Here is an 8,222-nt window from a genome sequence, read left to right on the forward strand (position 1 = left end):
AATATTTACTCCATTTGTCACTTCCTTTGTCTGGATTTAAAGAGATGGTACATTAACGAGCTATTCCTGACCTGACGGCTAATTCATGAGTGAATGTTAGTATGCTAGAAAGTCTTACTGTTTTCGTGTTTTTCTCAGTATCTTTTTTCCATTTTGATTTTCACGAGCCCAACTTTATTTGAATTATCTTTCAGTCCCCACTTTTAAAAACACCTGACATCTAAATTTCCAAGTAATTTGGACTCTTAGGCTCTCTTGAAGCTTACTTATACAAAGCTGCTTTTTTGGTATGTATGTCCTGGGACTTGTACACAGCGTACTGGGACTTCCCTGGTGATACAGTGCATGGGAGTCTGCCTGCCAGTGCAGAGGACATGGGTTCGATCCCTGGTCCAGGAGGATTCCACATGCCTCAGAGCACCTGGGCCCATGCGCCACTGCTTCTAAGCCTGTGTGCTGAAACTGCAGAAGCCCGCACAGCTAGAGCCTGTGCTCTGCAACAAGGGAGCCACAGCAACGAGCAGCCCGTGCACCACAACGACGAGCAGCCCTCGCTCACCCTGACTAGAGGAAGCCCATGGGTAGCCGTGAGGACCCAGCACAACCAAAAATAGACTAACTAACTAAAAAGAGAGAAATACGAAAGGTCCTCCCCCCAAAAAAGAAAAATAATGTCCTACTACTATACTGTATACGAACTCTCAAAAACAGCAAAACCTCCCGTTTTTTTCTAGACACTGTCTGATTTCAATAGTGGATTTATCCTAGATTGAAACTCCTATTATAGATACACGTAAGTGACTTACTAGGCATCAAAAGGACACCTCTCCTGCATCTAAGTGACTGGTCACTGATTCTTGTGTTCTGTGAACACCAACTTTATATTACAACCTCCCATGTCAGATCACACTGTGCCCCCATTTCATTTCTCCTCTTATTGTATAAACAGAGAATCAGTTCAGAGAAAGTAAACCCTGTTAGCATTAGTAGTTTATCTGGTAAGTTAGCCTGTTAAATACTGTTGATTACTTTATTACAGGCCAGATTTGATAACTGCCCTCAGCTGCCCCAGAAGATGGAATGGATGTTAAGTAATTATTTGTCAAAGTTCACTGCCACAGTGATGAAGAAACACTTTGAAAGTCTGTATGCCCATCTTTCTAATCTGAAAATTAGTCTCTTTCTGATTATAGGGGCTAAAATAATGCACACACATCCATAGGGCACACTCACCACATTTAAGCCATATCTTCTCCAAATGCTCATTCAAGGAAGTATTTGTACTGACATTCAAAGCACCTCCCACACCCTCTCCAGCACTACAGATGGTAATTGCTCCCTTCCATCCTACTTGGATTTTGGCCTACTTGTCTGTCTTCTATGTGGGCCAATGCTAAAGTAATGAGGGTTTCTACACAGAATACAATGATTTTCACAAAGCTTTTCTGACAGGATTTGGTTAACAGTGCCAATGTTTCCCCCAGATCACATACCCTTCTCTCTTGAGTTATTTATACAAGTATTTCCAAAGATAGAAGAAAAGTCAATAAAATGAACAGCCATAATATCCACAGTTATGGGCCAGCACTGAATTATGAACAAGAGAACAACAAAGCTTTCTTAAAAAACTAATTTGATCTATTAACATTATCATAGTTTCAATGCATCTTCTCTTATCACTCTGAGGGGGGAAAAAAACCTGCTGCCATTCCAAATACACAGTGAAAATCAGTTTTATCTTTTCCCCATATTACAAATCTTTATGTTTTGGGGGAGACTACTTTTTTCCCTTTTTAAAATTTAAATTTATTTTTTACCGAAGTACAGTTGATTTACAATGTTGTGCCAGTCTCTGCTGTACAGCAAAGTGACTCAGTTTCACACATATACAGATTCTTTAATATTCTTTTCCATTACAATTTATTCCAGGAGATTGGATATAGCTCCCTGTGCTATGCAGTGGGGCCTTGTAGTTTATCCATTCTAAATATAATAGTTTGCCTCTACCAACCCCAAATTCCCAGTCCATCTCTCCTTTTTCTCCTCCCCCATGCCAACCACAAGTCTGATCTCTCTGAGAATCTGTTTCTATGTTGCAGATAGGTTCATTTGTGCCATATTTTAGATTCTGATTGCTAATTCTACTTCTAGTGGGTTCCAGTATTACTATAGAAATCACATATTTGAATTTTTCCAGCAAGTAAAAATAACAGATCAGATCCAAAGTACTCATTCTATAGGAAAAGTAGAACAACCAGGTGGTATGGGGAAAGTCTCTCACAACAGAAGCTTTAAACTGTAAAAAGTGTGTGTGTCTGTGCATGGGTTGGGGGGGGGGGGTCCTTCCACAAAAAAAAAAAAAAAAAAAAAGGTGAAAGTGTTAGTTTCACAGTTGTATCTGACCCTTTGCAACGCTATGGACTGTAGCCCACCAGACTCCACTGTCCATGGAGCTCTCCAGGCAAGAATACAGAAGTGGACAGGCATTCTCTTCTCCAGGGGGATCTTCACCACCCAGGGATTGAAGTTGTGTCTCCCACACTGCAGGTAGATTCTTTAAGGTCTGAGTCACCAGGGAAGCCCATTCATCCAAAAGAACTGTCTGCTAAAAACCCTAGTCCAAAAGCAGTAACTTTTGCACATTTTCTGTAAAATGGATGGCCTTAAAACTCTTGATCCCTGGTGTAGCTTTTCAGAAGGAAAGGAGTTTCCTTATCAAGAATGTATTCAGATTCTCTAACTTTCATCTTCTCCATATCACAATAACACATGAAGTGTCTTTCCTAATTTAAACAGCTGTTCCTTTCAACTGAAGGGTCACAGATTCAGGGCTCTACCATCTCCAACCTTTGTGTCCCATAGCTTCAAAAGGTCCTCTGTGCCCTGCGCCACCAGGCTCTGGATATTCAAAAGTCACCACTTCCTTCCTCCCATGTCCTGCCCTCAGCAATGACACCGTGGGAACACTGAAGATAAATAACATTTATAACCTTCCTTGGTGTTTCTCCAAGGCAGCTTTAAACTTTTCTATTCCTGTCTGGTTCTTTAGATTCTGCAGTAAACGCTTCACACAACCATTCACAAGTCCTGATCTCCCGGACCCCCCTTTCTCCCTCACCATTCATGTGATAATTCGTTGAGAATGCTTCACCTCACCTTCCGTCTCCGCAAGTTCCTCTGCTTCCTTCTTGAGCTTCAGAGGTAAGCCAGGCCCAGAGATGTGGCCAGCGGACACTCTGGGACTGGCTGAGCCACTCGCACCTTCTGGAGTGTCCCTTCTCCCACCTGGCACCTGAACTCTCTTTCCCTAAAGATATGTCCCCTCAGGTCCCTTCTCACTGTGAAAGACGATGGACCAGCTACGCCACGGGCCCTTTTGTCTGAGGTTCCCACACCTCACATCCTTAGCCACAAAGCGGCGGTCCTCACACAGGTAAGGGGTGCTGGTGGGCAATGGACATGGGAGTCTAGGTTTTCGCGTCCAGTAAAGGTATGGGTTATGGCCAAGGTCCTTCCAGGAGCCAAAATTCTACAATTCTACGACGAAACTTGCAGGTCCTGTCTCTGAGGTGAGAGGACCAACTCCGGGGAGACTCCCGAACTCCGAGCCCGCGCTGGCAGTTAGAACGGCCCCCTCCAGCTCCTGCGCTGCGTATCCCCGCCTCCGACCTCGGGCGCCGGGCCGCCGAGGAGGCCCGGCCAGCGCCCGCTCGCCGCCGCGCCATGCCCTTCTACATCCTCACCCGCCGTCGCGGGCCGCCTCTCACCTGGCACGCTGGCATCCCCCGCCCTGCGCCGCCCTGGAGACCATGGGCCCGGACGGGTCTCGGCAGCCACTGGTGCTGCGTGAGGGAGGCTTGCAGGGACGCTCGGGCCCCGGAATCTAGCGCGCCGCCACGGGGAACGCGCCGCCTGGTTTCTAAGGAACCGGGGTCTCTGGAAAAGCAGGGGCGGGACGGCGGGAAGTCTGCGCATGCTCCATGACTGGGGAGGACCAGCGCTGGGAGGGGCCGTGTCCAGGAGCTACGCATGCTCACTGGCTCCGGGCGGAGGTAAAGCCTTCTGGCTGGAAGCCCTGGTCATTCGTTTCCGGCGGTGGAGCCGACGGTTTCCCAGCCTAGGCTCTTTTCCGGTCGGTTGCCTGGCTGGAAAAGCAAGGAGATTCTGAGTACTGTGGTGGGCCTTAGTTGTCTCGGAATGAGTGAAGGTCGGCTGCTGGATGACTAATCTATCTTTGCAGAACATTTCTCTCGAACTCGCCGGACTTCCCGGCTTTCTGACTCCTAAAGACTCGCTTTTTCGTGCCTATCTGGGCTCCTCTTCTTCTGGGTGTTCTTTGGTTGTGCTTACATGTCAGTGCTTTTCAAGACTGTGGCCTCAGTCCCCCTTGATCTCTTTACTGGAACCGGTTTTTCCCCCAATAAATACGACTTTGTAACGAGACTACCCTTTGTTTCACCAGACTGTCCGCTAGAGCAGCGAAAATAACCTATAAACCTTAGTACAAAACAAGTTATGCTGGAAATGTGTCTGGAGGGAAATGAATTTACTGTGGCTTTACTTATGGAACCAGGACATTTGTGCTTAATCTAATACTCCACTCTTCCTTCTACACTAGCTTTCCCCTTTGCTCAGTCGTTCAGTGGTGTCTGACTGCAACCCCATGGACTCTAGCCCACCAGGCTCCTCTGTCCAAGGAATTCTTCAGGCAAGAGTACTGGAACGGTATGCCATTTCCTAATCTAGGGAAATCTTCCCGACCCAGGGATCAAAATTGCAGTCTCCCGCATCCCCTGCATTAGCAGGCGGGTTCTTTACCACTCTGCCGCCTGGGAAACCCCCATACTACACTAGATCTTAGCCAAAAGGCCGGGAAACAAGAAGCTTTTCCCTGAGAGTCCTGTAAAATGGCCTTGAGTGAAACATTCTGTAGTAATGCAAGTTTGGAAAATGCTGGATTAAGCTACACATCTTAAGACAGAATTTTTAGAGCTTTTAATTAGCAGGTGATGTTTACTCTGAGCATCCATGACAGTTTTTGCTGTTTACTAGGGCACAGAATCCTTTTCCAGTCCCAGGAAACATGTCTCTCTGAGATACGGATTTACATGCTCTCCAGCAAACCTCCTCACCCCTGTGACTTAGCCACCACTGACCAGTTTCCTGTATTATCTTGCATGCAACTGCCTTCTCTCTTGCTAATCTCCCTCACATCGGGTCACTCATCCTGTGGTGCTAACATCCACTAAATATTTCTCAAACCTACCTTCTTGTGTTTCACCTTGGCCTTTTCTTTGCTTCTAGTCTTACCTCCAGGTGAACAGAAGCATCTATTTTATCCCTCCTCTGCATAAAATCCTGGTGCCTTGGGGGCAGACCAGGCAGCTTGAGGCAGGAGCAGGACTGTCACACCAGGGGGCATCCTCATGGAGGCAGGGCAGTCATATATGTTCTTTCTCTGAAAGATATGTTCTTTCTTGCTGCCCAAGCCCTGCTCTATACATGCTATAATCCTCTATTACTATGGGGTAGCAGAATTAACCATGTTAATGGGGAAACTGAAGCTGAGAAAGGTTAATTTCACAGGGTCACCCAAACTATGATTTTTCAGCATGAATTTTCCCCTTGGACTGAAAGGAAGCTAACTTTGATACCCCTCAGAGTTCTTTCTGTCCAGTGTCTGGAGTGAACATATTTGGAATGTATTAACATCTTATTTGGGGACTTCCCTGGTGGTCCAATGGTTAAGAATCCGCCTTGCAACGCAGCAGATGCAGGTTCAATCACTAAGATCCCACGTGCCATGGGGCAATGAAGCCCATGTGCTTTGGAGCCTGTGCTCCACAACTAGACAGTCAGTGTGCCACAGCAAAGATCTTGAGTGCCGCAACTAAGACCTGGCACAGCCAAATAAGTAAATAAATATCTTATTTTGAGGAGAGAAGGTCTTATGGCCCACCTTTTTGAACTTGCTACTTTTTGTTTTGGATGAAGGCTGTTTCGCAGGAGGGAATCAAAACCTATGTTCTTTGGGGTCTTGCAAAAGTCTTGAGCGTCCTTGAGGAGACACCAAGGCCCTGGACACTCCCAACAGATGAACTGGGAAGGGGCCAAGCCTTCCAGGACACCTGTGTTACATTAGGGATGGTTCAATTCCAGTAAAACTCACAACAGAGACTAGACACTCATGACTGTTCATGGATGTGTATTTTAATAAAAATAATTCTGTCAAAATACAACAGGAGTTTTTCATCTCTCAAGTACAATTTAATAGGATGCTTTGTGTTAGAATTCTCTCTAAACCCTCCCACACCCACAAGTTTCATGCTAATGCCAAGTATCAACTTGCGAGGACAAAGGCAGAACCAGTGTGCACAATGTGGAGGACGTCTGAGTCGGCTGTAGTTTCTAATGGAGGAGAACCCTATGCAAAGAGGCAGCGCCTGAGGCAGCCAGAGCACGATCTGGCCACAGGTCTGGGTGCACGGGACTTGCGGTCAAGTAGGGCTCTGCTGTCCAGCTGCCACACGGTGTGCATACCTGAGTTGTGAGCAACCAAAGGAACTTTCAGCTCTGACAGATCTCTGCCTCATCTTTGTGCTTGCTTACGGGCTAGGAAGATGCTGGGAGGCTGGGAAGTCCCTCTTCTCCATCTCTTGATGTCCCTGTTCTGCCAGCCCACGTCCAGCCACAGACCTAGGTAGGTGAGGAACAGGGGTTCTGGCTATCGTGGCGTATCCGTCAGTTTCTGCTCTGGAAAAGAGCGACCATTTGGTGGAACAAGAGGAAAAGGTAAGAGGGAAAGGCTGCTCCCCCAGGGTTGAACGACCCAACAGAGCCAGGTCTTCCTCCTGCCTCCTTGGCTGAAGTCCAGCTCTTCACCAGGACTCCTCCCAGGTGCCTTCCCCACTCTCGGCTCCTGGAAGTAGGCTGGTAGGACTGGGTGTGCAGCAGGGGCTCCGCTGGTTGGCAGGCAGGCCTGGACTATCAGCAAGACAGTGGGCTCAAGCAGCTTGATTTTGGTCCTCTCCACAGCTTGTGGGGCAAAGGCTAATGTCCCGAAGGTGATCTGTCCAACTGGGACACAGTGCCCCTCTGGAGAGGAACAGAGTAAACAACTTGGACTCAGCTGAAACAGTGAGATAAGGCACAGAAAATGGGGAGGTGGCCGTGGGCACTGAGCGTTGAGCCAGGCGGACACCCAACCCCGAGCAGCACACAGCTGTCCTGAGCCCTCCGGGGCCCTCTCAGCCGCTCCACAACCCAAGCCCATCCCCACCCCTGACACACCCCTGAAGGTACCAGCTGCTCAGACATTGCTGGAAGCCTCACCAGCCTAATCCCTCGCCTGCCATTCAGCTTTAGGCCTGAACAGTGTCCAAGCCACAGGGATGAGCTTAGTCCCAGTTCTGCCCGCATATGTTGAGTCACTTAATCTCCTGGGCCTGTTTCCTTAGCTATAAGAGGAGAGGATTGGTGGAGTAGATGGTCTCTGAACTTCATTCCAATTGTAAAAGCCTCTGGTTTGTAATTCGCAGTCCTGAGTGCTTCCGACCATTTTAACAGCCTGATTTTTCCAACCCCTTGGTTTGAGAGCTGGGCATTCCCAGGTTTGCAGAGGATGAATTTCCTTCACAGACAGGACACCACCTTCCTGATGGTTCGTGGTCTCTGGGCTGCCAGCCGGGGCCCCAGTGGGGACCAAGAAAAAGCAGCAACCTTCAGGATTGTGTCCCAGGACAGACTTCTGGGGGAGCGCAGGGCCAAGGGCCCTGACCCCATCACCAGCACTTAGTCCAACTCAATTATTTCTCTTGTCCAGCTGTAGGTCCAGCAAGTCTCAGTGGGCACCTCAGGCCATTCCAACCATTCCAGTATGCACTGGTGGAGAGCCCAGATCCAGGCAGGGACTGGAAGTTTGACTTCTGAACTTGCCCCTTAGCAGGGGCTGTCTGTACATTCCCTCCCATTGTGAAGCAAATAGGGAAATCCTGGCCCCTCCTCCTGCTCCTCTGGGAGGGCACCTCCCTTTCCCTCCCGTGGGCGGTCAGTCCTCTCTACAGATAGCCTGCTCAAGTCCTGGCCGCCATCTTAGCCCTTCCTCTCCTGATTCCCTGATGGCAGTACTAAGACGGTTTCTGACCCACTAGCTGTGAGGATCCATCGGACGTGGACAGTGGGACATCTGTCAAGCCCATGAGGTCCCTTCCTCTGGCCAGCGA

At 48.4% G+C, this 8,222-nt stretch overlaps 1 protein-coding gene across 2 annotated transcripts in view; it reads right to left on the reverse strand.

Moving 5' to 3' along the window:
• The window catches only part of GFOD2 (Gfo/Idh/MocA-like oxidoreductase domain containing 2), a 40,675-nt gene extending 36,778 nt beyond the window's left edge, over nt 1-3,897 (reverse strand). Inside the window, exon 1 of one of the 2 annotated variants that reach the window (XM_068992376.1) lies at nt 3,768-3,897. The gene's annotated coding sequence lies outside the window, so the exon portion shown is untranslated. Of the gene's footprint in view, nt 1-3,156; nt 3,539-3,767 lie in introns of those variants that run through there. The other variant, XM_068992377.1, reaches the window with a different exon arrangement.
• Between the last annotated feature and the right edge of the window lie 4,325 nt (nt 3,898-8,222).

Source organism: Capricornis sumatraensis, chromosome 20 (genome assembly GCF_032405125.1).
Source record: "Capricornis sumatraensis isolate serow.1 chromosome 20, serow.2, whole genome shotgun sequence".
In the NCBI taxonomy this organism is placed as follows: Eukaryota; Metazoa; Chordata; class Mammalia; order Artiodactyla; family Bovidae; genus Capricornis; species Capricornis sumatraensis.